This window comes from Wolffia australiana, chromosome 9 (genome assembly GCF_029677425.1).
Source record: "Wolffia australiana isolate 7733 chromosome 9, ASM2967742v1".
In the NCBI taxonomy this organism is placed as follows: Eukaryota; Viridiplantae; Streptophyta; class Magnoliopsida; order Alismatales; family Araceae; genus Wolffia; species Wolffia australiana.
The window spans coordinates 13,435,405-13,451,105 of NC_135843.1; the positions used below are offsets into that span (position 1 = coordinate 13,435,405).

At 39.9% G+C, this 15,701-nt stretch overlaps 1 non-coding gene across 1 annotated transcript; it reads left to right on the plus strand.

Moving 5' to 3' along the window:
• The first annotated feature begins 13,431 nt into the window (after positions 1-13,431).
• LOC144708127 (small nucleolar RNA R71) lies at positions 13,432-13,540 on the plus strand. Its single transcript, XR_013582667.1, has one exon. It is a non-coding gene; the product is annotated as a small nucleolar RNA R71 (small nucleolar RNA).
• The last annotated feature ends 2,161 nt before the right edge of the window (positions 13,541-15,701 follow it).

Genomic DNA, 15,701 nt, shown 5'->3' on the forward strand with positions numbered 1-15,701 from the left:
ATTCATGTTTTACCTCTCTCAAGGTCACACCATTTTAAATTAACTATATTATTGAGTTCTTCCAAGACTTAAGTCGATGAATAAGGAAGCAAAGTGACAAAGATAAAAATTAGAGGAATCAAAATAAATTTTAATTTTTTTTTTCCAATGTCGCTTTTCAAGTCAAACTAGTTATTCCTATAAACCAATCATTTTCTATCTACTTATTTATTTCAGGTGGTATGGGTTTGAAGAAGATTAAAGTTAGAAACAAGTATAAACAATTTCACTAAAATACTTTATAAATTAAAATATGTGGATTTCTAGGATATGTTATTTATTTAAATTTTTTAATTAATTTTAGGCCCTAAAAGCATAGAATATATGGGCATGGGAGCACCTTAGCAGCTGATTCCGAGCACCTATGTAAAGGTGTTCCAACCAGCCAGCACAGCTACATAGGCCTAGAGTATCACTAGGTGGCACAAGGTGGCCCATAGGTGCCAAGAAAACTTATTATATAACATTATCTAGTATAGCATTTGTATACTTTTCAAAGAATTAAAATATTTCCATAAATGATTTATATTTTGAAGTTATATGTAGGTACATGTGGAAAACATTAGCCATTAGAGGAGGATCTAACAATCAATACTAGTCCGAAGAGGCAACCATTATGGACCCCGTGATATATATGAGGTGAGCTCTCCCATGATACCACATGGCATTATTTTGACCGTCCAATTTTATTAAAATAAATGGCCACGTTGAAATTTTTCACACTCGTATGAATCTATTTAAGGTTTTTTCTCTCATAAAAACAAAGATACCAGAGAAATCCTTAATCAAATCAAGCTTGTATTGGTGTTTGTTTGATCAATAATAGAGTCATTTGCTTGTCTTGGTGCAAGAATCTCGTCAATCTATCAAAAGATGAGGGAGAATAATCACCAACATGCTGAAATACTCCAAAGTGAGGGAATTAAAAACTTTGAACTTGGTTGTCAGCCTAATTGCTGGGGGTCTGGGTAGGAAAGATGTACTCTTTGTTGCTTTTGAATAGAAATATATAGATATTTTAATGGAAATTATTATAAGCCTAACATAATCCTTTTACATTAAATATAAAAGTTATCCCTTATAACTTATTGAGTTTATTTTGGGAGTACACTGGCATGCGTTGACCTGTTTGTCAATTTTTATCAGATTTTGATCTAAAAAAACTTAATTCAAACGGAATATGCCTTGATTTAATCATAAAAATATCATTTTAATTCTTACCTCTCTTTTTATTTAATCTGAGCTAGTCTGTCCTAGTCAATCATTTTTAAAAAGTTGAACTCTAGGTATTTATGATTTTGACATATACTCATTATCATTCTCGAGTTTTTATATTTGGGTGAGTTCCGAATTTCATTTTAATTAACAAATGGTGTGTTTAAATGATCGTGTCTTCTTGTGAATTCATATTGAGGTACAAGGATTCATATGTGTTTCATATAGTTGAGTCCAAAAATACTATTATGCAGTATTTTATTCAAGAATTAAATAAAAGTGAAAAAACCTCAACTAGTCCATAAATTGTTAAAGCTTCTAATAAGAACTTGAGTATGATGATGACTTTGTTTTACCTAGAACTATTTTACATATATTGATATATTATATAGGTGATGGAAATATATGTGGTTGGCAAGTCAATCACACGTTCCACATCTCGTTCATTTTTCATTAACAGAACATATTCATTATAGTGCACATATGATACTTATAATGAAGTTCATGAATACATGATTAGAATTAGTGAATTATGATGAGATCGTAATATGGAGATTACTAGTCTTTAAGCATGTGTTCTAAACATTCCTATTTAAAGGATACTCAAGGAGGACATCAAAGTATCTAATAGATAGAATGTCATTGTCTAGCCTCACTCAGATGATGAGTATGGTTGGTCCCATAGCCATTAGTGTGGAGACACTAACGATAGATAATAGGTCATCTTTAGTGGAAAGAGTTCACTGATATGATCTATACGAATCCTTGAATGGTATTATACCAAACTGTCAATCATGTTGATTCATGTCACAGTTGTGTAAGTGGTCCTTAGACCTGAGACACCAAAGACAATTGGTGGACCGACGGTTGTACTTTGATTATGCCCAATGAGTCTCTAATCATCTGTAGTGTTCGCCCAACCGATATCCTTCCGTCATCCGATATCGGACAACCAATATCCGATATTCGGGAAAAAATGGGACGGTGCCGGATATCGGATATCGGATATCGGGTGATATCCGTCTATAAGGGTTAGACAGATATCGGTATCGGATATCGAAGGTGGAGGGACGAGGCGGATATCGAATGCCGGATACCGGTTTTCGATCTCCGGATGTTAGAGATGGATACCGGATGCCAGATATTGGTTTTCGATATCCGGATATCGCAAACTGGTATCCGGGATCTTTTTTTCAGTCCACCGCGAGCCCATATGGGAAAATTCTAAATTCTTTTGGAGTTTATATTTGCCGCAGCAGTCTTACATTTGAATCTCATTGTCGCCGCCCACAAATGCTACGTAATGAATAACTAAGTGCATCCTTTTTGCATATTGTTGTCATATGTCGAATTTCATATGTGAAAAATGCAACATTATGTGGGGCGTAACTAATGTTAGACCGAAATTTATATAATGGCATCTTAAGAATCTAAAACTTCATAATAATGAGGGTAAAATTGCATATTGTGTAATTGTTTTTTAAGACTTAAAATTAACGTATTAATGAAATTAATATATTTTAATTCTAAGAAAATAAAATTGCATAATATAGTTAATTAATTTAATAAATAATAGAAATAGGTACTAAGAGGAATAATAATTCTGCCAGTTTAATAATAAGGGGACACAGGGACAGTGTAAGATATTCATATATTATGTTTTTTTAGACTTACAATTAAGGTTAGAACGAAAGTAATACCACATATTTTTAAGAAAAGAAAACTGCATAATGTAATTAATATTTTTAATAGATAATAGAAATGGTTAGTAAGATGAGTAATAAATCTGACGCTTTAATAATAAGGGGAGAGTGTAAGATATTAGTAAAATGGGTTATTTTAGACTGACGAATAATGTTTTGACGAGATTAATACTCTGTATTTTTATGAAAATAAAATTGCAGAATATATTAAATACTTTTACTAGATAATAGTAGTAGTTAGTAAGAGGAATAATAAAACTGACAATTTAATAATAAGGGTAGAGTGTAAGATACTAGTGGAATGGTTATTTTAGACCTACAACTAATTTTTGAACGAATTTAATATAACGTAATTTTAAGAGAATAAAATTACATAATATATTTAACACCTTTAATATATAAGTGAAACAGTTAGTAAGAGGAATAATAATACTGACAATTTAATAATAAGGGTAGAGTGTAAGATACTAGTGGAATGGTTATTTTAGACCTACAACTAATTTTTGAACGAATTTAATATAACGTAATTTTAAGAGAATAAAATTACATAATATATTTAACACCTTTAATAAATAAGTGAAACAGCTAGTAAGAGGAATAATAATACTGACGATTTAATAATAAGGGTGGAGTGTAAGATATCAGTGGAATGGTTATTTTAGACTTACAACTAGTTTTTGAACAAATTTAATATAATGTAATTTTAAGAAAATAAAATTACATGATATATTTAACACCTTTAATAAATAAGTGAAACAGCCAGTAAGAGGAATAATAATATTGACGATTTAATAATAAGGGTAGAGTGTATGATACTAGTGGAATTTGTGATCTGAATCTTTATAGAATAAAAAAATATAAGAGAGGATGAAATGCATACCATGGCAAATGCATGATATGATTTATATTTGCTATAGCTAGTAGAAATAGTTAGTAATAAGAGTAATAAATATGGCGGTTTAATAATAACGAGAGAATGTAAGATAGTAGTAGAAGGGTTGTATTATATTTACAGTTTAGCATGATATGTAATTATGGAGATAGAGGACTAAGTATACTACTTGGCATGATATTTAATTATAGGGATTATTTTTTTGAGTGATAGTAAGATTATTTATTGGATAGATAGAGGAATATAGTAATGACGGACATAAAGATTTAACAAGAAGTGAATAGGTCTATTTATTTTTATATAATTTAGTATATTTAATTTTTAATTTGAATCTTTATATTAATTTAGGGATATTCAAAAGAATTTTTAGAAAATGTTTCAAAATTCTGTAAATAAAATTATAAAGTTGTATACGTCGTTAACTCGACAGTTGTAGCAAAATTCACTAACTACATATGACAGCAGCTCTATCAAAAACACGCACTACCCGTAGAAATCTCCCCACGGCTTTGTCAGAGGTTTGTGCTTACTTGATCATCACCTGCGTTACACAAGATAAGAAATAAGTAACGATGATTACGTAAAAGTAGGAAAATGTAGTTCATTTAAGTGACGTGTACCTCGAGCACATGCGACCACACCATCTTGTTCGTCGTTACCATCCGAATCTAGCTCAACGTCATTGTACCACCGTTTGTTGTCCGCACAGAGCCAGCACTTCACAGTGATTAGTGTTTCGATGCTTATTGGCGACAGACATGATCGCTTGTACATGAAAATAGCGTTGCCAACTGAGAACATGCGCTCGGCAAGAGCGCTCGGCAGGAGTGCTCGGCAGGAGCGCTCGACAGGAGCGCTTGGCAGGAGCACTCGGCAGGAGTGCTCGTCGCACATACAGACAATAGGCCCCTGGTAACGGCCACAAGTAAGGGGAAACGCTTCGCCCCCGCGCTGGCCCACCAAGATAGTGGAGTGAATACACCCTCATTAGGCACAATCTCCGTAAGGTATTGGTTGAATTCGTCCCACGCCGACCTCGTTGACGCAGGTGCCGGTTGGACGTGCCGCATAGTGTTATTAAGCAAAGCATCCAACTCTTTACCTCTTGACTGCCCCTCCTCAATGGCCCCTCTCGATGCACGACTCAGCAAGTCACCTAGTAACAACGACCATATGTATGCAATGGTTGCTTCTCGGACGCCCGGGCGAAGCATTGACCCTTTGTGGAATGGATCCATCAATGCCGCGGCAGTGATTGCCTCGTTCGCCCACAATATCTTAGCCGCGACAGTGATTGCCTTGTTATGCATTGCTTTACACGCTTGCGCCATGTTCGCATGATCTCCTTCATGCAACTGTCGTACAGATGTGAAGAAGGTGCCATCTTCGATTTGCTGAACCACTTCCTCCATGTGGACCTTTAGGGCGTCTATGAGATACAAGACATCGCAAATCATCGATGTCACTGCCTTGTACACATGATCAGTTGATATGGCGAAACGTCCAAGGATGTGACAGAACTCTTTCACCAACTCCCACTCATCCTTCGACAACTTCGGCGACGTCGCCTTCCAGCCGAAAGCCTTCGACACTTCATCAATTACATCATGCTTCTTCACGACGGCCGCTAACATACCATACGTGTTGTTCCATAGGGTTGGACAGTCTAAGACGACCATGTTGGAGTCCTCAACTTCAGGGTCATCTTCACATGCCTTTGTATAATGTTCTCTCCATTGCGTAGAGCTCCAAATACGGCGCACTAGTGTATGCACCTTTGTAATTGCATCACCCAAACATAACGGTCGGCGTGGTCTCTCATTGTCCTCAGATGCTGAGAATATATCACCGAGTTCATTGTTCTGGTCGCTGTCATAGTGCTCTGATGTCCTTGTCACGTCACCTTCTTCGGGTTCTACAGCTTGGGCCAAAGGAATACTGAAGCTTTTTATTGCCGCTTGCACGACAATGTTCAGAATGTGTGCCACACATGGGACGTGCCTTCGGGCGTTAAATGTCGGGTTAACGCTCTTCATCTTTCTCGCCATTAATGCCAACATCCTCTTATTTGTAGTGGCATTGTCAGTAGTCACGGCGTAGACCTGCATAAGTACATTACACATTTAAAGTCACAAGTTCAACTAATAAAATGAGATAGACGCTGAATGCTGACCTTTGGCCGCAGACAAAATTCATCTAGGGCCTGGAACGATGGACGCCATGTTCTCCCCATCATGCTTGACGATGATTTCTCGGATGGCAAGGCGCCAGTTGATAAGCTCGAATTTTTGGTGTTTTTACTGGTTATTTATCAGTTAAATCGTGTGAGGATTGAGCTAATGCAACAATACTTATAACCTCACAGCCTTAGGGCAAGTAAGGGTCGATCCACAAGGAGCAGAGAAAACAGCAGAAAATTCTTTTCAGTTTACTGTAGATTATCAGTTCAAGATTTTTAATTTCAGCTTTAATGTTCAGTTAAACTAACCTCAGTTAAGTTCTACAAATTATTCTTTGTAAAACTTAACTGAATAGAGCCATCAGCAGAGAATTTCCTGCTGACAGTGTGCTCTTGCCCTTTGAGGCAAAGGAGCAAACACCTTGCGCGCAGGTGCGGTCTGTGCGCAGATGAATGCTCACGCACGGGGTTTCTGCCCGTGCGCAAGTGCTACCTGCGCGCGAGATGGCTTCCCTATGCGCAGGCTGCTGCTTGCGCATAGCGCGGCTGCCTGTGCGCAGGCAGCTAACTACGCGTGGGGTTGCTTGCCTGCGCGCGGGATGGCTGGCTTGTGCGCAAGCAGTTACCTGCGCGCGGGCACGGCCTGGGCGGCTCGCAGCTAGCTGCGCGCAGCCTCTACTGCGTGCAGCGTTGCTGTGCGCGGCCTTGGCTGCGTGCGGCATTGCTACGCACGGCCTTGGCTGTAGGAAGCTCGGCCTGCTGACAACCTAAGCGGTGGCCTTGGTTGCTAGCTGCCTAGGCCCTACTGTAGGAGTCGATTTCACAGAATTTGCTGAAGAACAGTTTAGGTTTTCAGAAAAACGAGAGGGAAAATCAATCTGAACAAACAAAAAACTCAAAGATCAAACTAGAAGATGAACAATCTCATTTGGAACAACAGGGAGGTACCACTCAGCACCTTCCCCTCCAACCTCGATTGTCTTTGCAGGGAGAGGATGCACCAACTGAAACTGAAACTCTCACACCACCTTGTGTCACGCCCTTCCGGCAAGATGACGATCGTCGTGCTCCAACTACTCCTCAGCTTGCTTCTCTACCAGCTCCAATGCTCATCAACCTTGGAGGGTCTACAGAAATCCTTCCTCTCCAAGCCCTAGCTTCCTTGAGAGCAATTCTGGACAACCTACAATGAGCCCTTAAGAGGCTATTTATAGGTTTCTCTTAAAACATGCTTAGTGGAAAAATTAGGGTTTCTTTCTTCTTGATTTTTCGCCAGCTCTTCTTGATCAAGTTCCTCTTTCTTTGGCTGCCTTAATCTGTATCTAAACTCACTAATCGAAAATGTAAGATCTAATCCACTTGATTCTTTGAATCAAGTAGGGTTAGTGAATTTGTAAAATAATGCATATGAATGACAACCAATATGGATTATTAGGTGGATATGATTGATGCTTTTATGCTCAAAAACTCTAAACATTTGACGACGTATTGAGAGTCATCAAACACCCCCCAACTTAGATCATTACTAGTCCCTTAGTAATGAAATGCAAGTGAGAATAGATGATGATCTCTAGTTGACTTCCGGCTTTTGATAACTTTTACTCATACTCTCGTCAAGGAGTGTCTTCATCAATTGAGCTTGACCAATTTTAGGGAAAATCCTGAGGATCTATTTCGGCCTTCACCCGCAACTAAATGCACTCATGATTTATGGATTACATATAGTAAATACATATCATATGGGATAAGGTTGAGTCAACACCCCAAGCGCACTACTGAACAAGGCAAAGAGAGCGGTGCTAATGCTGGCTCAATACTAACGGCTATACTAGCATCGGCTCAAACACATGGGAGACAGCTTTTCCACCTTTTTTATTTTTCAATTACGTTTGCTGATTGTTGGTCATTTTTTATGACAATCAACTTTGATTTCAATGATGCAAGCTTATGCTTGTTTTGCTCAATGCAGCTTTAGTTTGCATTTTGATGGCGCTTATCCACTACCCATGTGCCGTCCTTAGTAGACCGGCAGCTTATTCCCCCAAAGAGGTTTTGTATCCCTCTTAGTTCAGGGCGCTTCACTCACGTCAATAATAATAATGCCATTAAGCCAACACTAGCCCTACTCTCCACTAAAGCTAAAGGTTTCATGCATGTAAGTGCTAACTCAACCCGAAGTGGATGGCGAGATGAGAGAGATATAATGATAAGATTTGTGGATTGTGGATATTATGAATCGTTTGTGCACCTAGCTAGGCCTATTTCACCTAGGATCCCCTCTGGCCAGTCTTTCAACTCTAACAACCTTGAAAAGAGCCCTATTGTCGTGCTTATCATTGTGTGAGTATCTCCTAAGATCATCAAATATCCATGGTTTGGTTGATGCAAAACGAAAAAAAAATTTGATAGATGACAGAGCAGTTATGCATGTGACTCTATTCCCCCCCCCATAAAAAGGCATGTTCCTACATGACGGGAAGTAAATTGGAGTAAAGAAAAATAGAGACCAAACCAGGGAATGGAGAGCCTCAATTGGCAATTTGAGTTGTCCATCTTGTGGTGTAGGCGAGCGTGGAGAAGTAAGCTGCACATGACGACGCAAACAAAAACGAAGAAAACAAAAGTAGAACAAAAACAAGATATGGAAAATAAGAAAACAAGCAAACAAAATAAGATAGATAAAGTCAGATCATGCTACTATCAATCGGTTGTTTTTCTCTAGGAATGTTCATAGGTCCTTGAAGATCCTCCTCCTGTAAATAAGGTTTAAGCCGTTGTCCATTAACAGTGAATTGTTTTTGAGACCGAGGATCTAAAATCGTGACTGCTCCATTCTCAAAAACGTTTTGGACAATGAAGGGGCCATCCCACCTAGTTTTTAGTTTCTTGGGGAATAATTTCAACCTAGAGTTGTAAAGCCAAACGTTCTGATTTTCTACGAAGGTTCTTCTCCTTAAGCTTTTATCATGAAAGGTTTTCATTTTGGCCTTATAAATCTTCGAATTCTCATAGGCCTCATTCCGTAGTTCTTCCAATTCATTCAATTGAAGAAGTCTTTGTTTGCCGGCTTGATCTAGATTTAAATTGAGTTTCCTAATGGCCCAAAGGGCTTTGTGTTCTAACTCTAAAGGTAGGTGACAGGCTTTCCCAAAAATCAGTCGAAATGGGGACATTCCTAGAGGTGTTTTGTAGGCGGTCCTATAAGCCCATAATGCTTCGTCTAGTTTCCTAGACCAATCCTTCCCGTCAGGACGCACTATCTTCCTTAAAATCTTCTTAACCTCCCTATTACACAATTCGACTTGACCATTAGCTTGAGGGTGATACGGGGTAGTGACTCTATGGTGGACACCAAACTTCTTTAGGAGGTTTCTAAAGTTATAATTTGTGAAATGAGATCCCCCATCACTAATAATGGCTCGTGGGCATCCATATCTATAGAAAATATTCTTTTCAATGAAATTGGTCACTACCTTATTGTCATTGGTTTTTGAGGGAATGGCTTCTACCCATTTGGACACATAATCGACTGCAATCAAAATATATTCATATCCATGGGAGTTAGGAAAATGACCCATAAAATCAATTCCCCATAGATCAAAGATTTTACTTCTAAGATGGGCTACAAGGGCATTCTATCTCTCTTATTCATATTTATGGAGGCTTGGCATGTTAAACAGTTGTTATAAAACTTATGTGCATCTTGAAATAAAGTCGGCCAGAAAAAACCAGATTCGACTATTTTATGGGTGGTTACCTTAGCCGAGTAGTGCCTTCCTCCGGGTTTTCCATGGCAGAATTCCAAGATGCTTCGCTGCTCACTTTCGGGTATGCACCGCCTCAAGATTTGATCAAGCCCTTGATGAAACAACTCCGTGTCTTCCCAAAAATAAAACCGAGCATCCTTCAGCAGCTTCTTCCTCTCGTGGGATGTCCAACCTGTAGGAATTTTTCCTGCAACAAGAAAGTTGACAATGTGTGCATACCAAGGAACCGATGTTCCTTGTGCGGTTAGAACATGCTCGTCAGGAAATGCATCATCTACCAATTCAGGTTGGGCGCCTACTATTCGGGAGAGGTGGTCTGCCACTACATTCTCACACCCTCTCTTATCCATAATCTCTAAATCAAACTCTTGTAGCAATAGCACCCATCTAATGAGTCAAGGTTTAGCCTCCTTCTTTGCTAAAAAATATCTAATAGCTGCATGATCAGAAAAAACAGTAATTTTGCTACCTAGTAGATAAGACCTAAATTTTTCTAAAGCAAAAATAATCGCCAGCAGTTCCTTTTCAGTGGTAGTGTAATTCAATTGCACATCAACTAAGGTCCTGCTGGCGTAGTAGATGACCACGTGTTTCTTGTCAATTCGTTGGCCTAACACTGCTCCTACAGCAAAATCAGAAGCATCACACATTAGTTCAAAAGGAAGGGTCCAATCGGGCCCTTGCAAGATAGGCGCATTCACCAAAGCTTCTTTCAACATATAAAATGCATTTTTAGCTTCTAGTGTTAGTTCAAAATCATTATTCTTAGACGATAAAAGATTCGTGAGAGGTTTAGAAATTTTAGCAAAGTCTAAAATAAAGCGTCTATAGAAACCCGCATGGCTGAGGAAACCCCTAAGGGTTTTTAGGTTGGTTGGAGGTAGAAGGTCCTGGATGATTTCGATCTTGGCCTTGTCCACTTCCAAGCCACGGCTGCTTACCATGTGGCCCAGCACCACTCCCTCCTGCACCATGAAATGAGATTTTTCCCAACTTAGTACGAGGTTGGATTCAATGCACCTCTTTAATACTTTGGTGAGGCTTAGGAGGCAGTTTTCAAAGGTAGATCCAAATACAGAAAAATCGTCCATAAAGATTTCTAAACACTCTCCCACTAAATCGGAGAAGAGTGCATTCATGCATCGTTGGAATGTGGCGGGTGCATTACATAGCCCGAAGGGCATACGCCTAAAGGCATATGTCCCTACATGACTCGTGAAGGTTGTTTTCTCTTGATCTTCAGGATGAATATTCACTTGGTTGTATCCTGAATAACCATCAAGAAAACAAAAGTATTGCTGCCTCGACAGTTTTTCTAGTATTTGATCCATGAAGGGTAGTGGATAGTGATCCTTCTTGGTCGCCTTGTTTAACTTCCTATAATCGATGCACACCCTCCATCCTGTGGTTAACCTCTTCTGCACCTCTTCCCCTTTCTCATTCATCTCTACAGTCACTCCTAACTTCTTAGGAACCATATGCACCGGGCTCACCCATCTACTATCAGAGATCGCATATATGACGCCGGCATTCAGCCACTTTAGGATTTCCTTTTCAAGGACTTCTCTCATATGAGGATTAAGCCTCCTTTGGTGCTCTCTACAAGGTCTAGCTTCCTCTTCCAAAAAGATCCTATGTTCACAAATCGAGATGGAATTCCCTTAATATCGTCAAACGTCCAACCTATGGCTTCTTTATGCTCCCTAAGCACCTTGAGCAAGTCTTCTTCTTGTTCTAGAGTGAGTGATGAGGATATGATCACAGGTAAACTTTTCTTGTCATCCAAATGTGCATATTTGAGGGATGAGGGAAGTGGTTTAAGTTATGGGCTTACTTCAACTGCGGGAGAATCTATAAGCTCATCATCTAGCTCTCTCCCTTCTATCTTCGATAAATATTCTTTTACTACCTCCTCCTCTCCTTCATCTTATGCACACAATTTTAATTCTTCATTATTCCCTAAGGGGCACTTCATCATCTTCGATATATCAATTTGCACTCTCTTTTTTTCCTATCTTAAACTCTATAGTCCCCTTCTCCCAATCCATAATCGTCCTTGCCGTTACTAAGAACGATCTTCCTAGGATAATAGGAGCTAAACTAATGCTTCCTGAAATCTTTACGTCTGTGACTATACAATCTACAGGAATTTCACAATTCTCTACAGTAATCATGACATCTGTCAGTCTTCCTTCAGGTTGCCTAACAGTTCCATCGGCTAAGAGTAGGTCCATATGCATTTCTTCAAGCTCCCCGAAGCCATACTCTTCGTACAAGGTCGTCGGAATGATGCTAATGCTCACTCCCGTATCTAATAAAACTTTCAAAAAAGTTTTTCCTCCTATTTCACATGTGATGAAAGGGGCACCTGGATCCCTCATTTTGATAGGGATGTCATTCAAAATACTAGAAGCATTTTCTGATAGTTTTACTACCTCCCTAGTTTTTCTAGTAGTGCAAGAATCCTTAAGATATTTCTTAAGAGAGGGTGCACACCTAAGCATATCTTCCACCGTAACAGTCATGGTGGCCTTTTTAAAGTTTTCTAATAATCTGTTTTCATAATCATGCACAGGTTTTTTTCTATTAAGAGCAGAGGGGTAAGGCACCTCTTGCCCGCTAGTAGAAGGTAGAGGTTCTTTCGCATAGGAAAGATCCTCTTCTTCTTCCCCCCTTGGCTCATTTATCTTTCTAGAATTCTCTGCATAATTCTGATAAGGATCTTGAAGTTCTTTTCCACTTCTCAATTTTGAGATTGCTAGAACTTCAGGATCTTCCTCCATCTCATCATGTTCAGAATGTTGTACATGGTGTAGGTTGCATGGGTTTATCATAGGTTTAGTGGGAAATCTGTTAGATGTGCAAGGAGATTCTGTAGGTGTACCTTGATGCTCAGAAGGTCCAGGCCTGAAGCTCTCCGGCAGCTTCCTCATTTGCTCTTGTGAATCCAGCATCTGCTTTGTCTGGAATTCCATCATCACTTGCATCCGCATCTCCATCTCCGCCCGCAACTTCTGATTTTGCTTCTCTATCATGTCTGAAATGACAGGGGTTAGGGTAGAGAAATCAGGTTGGGTCTGAGATGAAACCTGATACTGCTGCTAGGGCCTAGACTGAAACTGCTATCTTTGTTGAAATTGGGGCTGAATTGCAGGCTTGTTTCCTTGGTGGAAGCTCTCTCCGTTTTGAAAATTTGCCTTTTTCTGTCCTGCCCATGGCTGTTGTTGGTTGAAGGCTTTCACTTCTTCTTCCATAGCTTGGCAAGCCCCATCTTCATGATCTCTGCTGAAACAGAGAGAGCAGATTTTAGCTTTAATGATGGGGGAGTTACCTAGAAAGACATTCTTCAAGGTGGAGGTGAGCTCCTCCAATTTCTGGTTAGTCTCCCTTAGGCCTGCTTGTAGCTCCTCCTCCTTAGCATTGACCTGCAGAACTCCTGCTCTCTTGGGTTGCAGGTTTCTCCCATTTTGGCTTGCCCCAATCTCCTGCAGATCAGTTTCTGCAACTCTCTCTAAAATATCAAAAACTTCTTCCTCATATGCCGTATAAAATGTTTCCCCGGAGGCTAAGTTAACCTTATTTTTCATGAAATCTGATAAAGATTCATAGAAAATTTGAGCTAACTGACAGTGTTCAATTCCATGATGAGGGCATTTCCTCAGCAGGTCATTGAACCTCTCCCATGATTCACTAAAGGCCTCGCCCTCATAGGGATGGAAATTATGGATTTCTCGCCGATAAAAATTAGTTTTGGAGAGAGGCAGAGAAAGAGGGGGAGGGATAGAAGGAGAGTACAAAAAAAACAGCAGAGGGTGAGAAAGAATGAGAGAGGGAGATAGAATCAGAAATTCAGAATGTAGAATATGAGGGAGAGAAGTGAGAATTATAGAATCAGAAGGTATGAGAGGGAGAGAAGAGAAGGGAGAGGGAGAGAAGAGAGGGGAGAGGGAGAGGTAGAGAGTTTTAGAGCATGGCACAGAAAGAGAGGGGGAGATAGAAGGAGAGTAAAAAAAAACAGCAAAGGGTGAGAGACAATGAGAGAGGGAGATAGAATCAGAAATTCAGAATGTAGAATATGCGGGAGAGAAGTGAGAATTATAGAATCAGAAGGTATGAGAGGGAGAGAAGAGAGGGGGAGGGAGAGGTAGAGAGTTATAGTGTGTGGCAGAGAAAGAGGGGGGGAGATAGAATGAGAGTAAAAAAAAACAGCAGTGGCTGAGATAGAATGAGAGAGTGATGCAGGACAACAGAGGGTGGAGACGATGTGAACGACGACAACGGTCGTTGCAAGGGAGAGGAGGAAGATTTGCAGTCCGAGCGGCGGCGCGGCGGTGACGCGGCGGCCGCGAAGACGGCAGGGGTGAAAGAAACCTGATTTGTATTCCAAAATTCACCAATTGTTCATGTCAAGGGAGGGGGCTATTATACCCTTCTCGTTTGTGATGTTTGAAATTACAATAAAAAAAAACTAAAAACTATTAAAAGGAAGGAAAGAAAATAAAAAGGGATAAACAGAAGTTTATATAGTTAGGGGGGGGGGGATCCCCTGTTGTTCCCCACCGGAGAGAGAGATAGAATCAGACATTCAGAATGTAGAATGAGAGGGAGAGAAGAGAGAATTATAGAATCAGAATGTATGAGAGGGAGAGATGAGAGGGGAGAGGGAGAGGTAGAGAGTTATAGAGTGTGGCAGAGAAAGAGGGGGGGAGATAGAATGAGAGTAAAAAAAACAGCAGAGGGTGAGAGAGAGAGAGAGATAGAAGCGTAAGATAAAATGAGAGAGATAAGAGAGAATTAAAGAGTAAGGGAGAATAAGAGGGAGAGAAGAGAGGGGAGAGGTTGAGAGACAAACAGAAGAGACAGAAAGATATATATATCGAAACCCAAACTTAAGAGATGAAATGGCAACATAAAATGAAAAATCAATATTTTCCAATTCTGAAAAAAAAAACACCACCAGATCATTTTTTAAACACCCGTAAGCATAATCACCACAACGAAACAAGCAAAAATCAAGCTCGAATTCCAGAAGAACAAGTAAAAAATACAAGAACAGAGACAAAAGATTCAATAGCAAAAAAAGAGACATAGAGGTGAAAGATAAGAAGACATACTCCTGTAGCCGCCGCTGTCCGTCGCCACCGTCCGCCGTCCGCCTCTGCCGTCCTCCGCCGTCCAGCTTCGTTTGAGCTCTGAGCCTCTGCCCCTGTATTTTTGATGCAAAAATTTGCATCGAGAATACACGGTGGATATAACAAACATAACAAAAAATCTTAAATCTGATGTGGATATCGGTTTTTGAGATCCACATCCGATATTCGATACCGGCATCTGTCCCCTTGAGACGGAGACGGATGCGACATTGGGACATATGTCGGTATCGGATATAGACACTGTAGCAAGCGATATCTGATACCGTCATCCAATACCCGGATATCAAAAAAACCGAATACCAGAAAGTGCCTTTATGGTATCCAGTACAGCATCCACCCCGATACCGACATCCGGTACCGATATCGGGACGGGCGAACACTAATCATGGGATTCTAAACAGTCTTAGTTCCTATACATCAAGAAGTTCACGAAGACGATTAAGTGGTCAAGATGGGATTGTCCATTCCCGGTATAAGAGGTGACAGCTCAAGGAAAATGATGCGATGAAGTCCTTGGCCAAGGCACTGAAATGTCAGAAAAAGGTTCTCCGAGGATTTCTGAATGCACCACTACTAATTAAGATAACCAATTAGGGTTTGACAGTTGACCATACCCTAAGTCGTCCAAGGAGCATCAAGTGGATGAGGGATTGTATGTACACGGTAACCGATGACGAACATATTCCATGAGTGAGTCGATACACACTCCTTTGTATCTTCTAGAAGACAAGGTGTAGCTTGGCACCCCACATG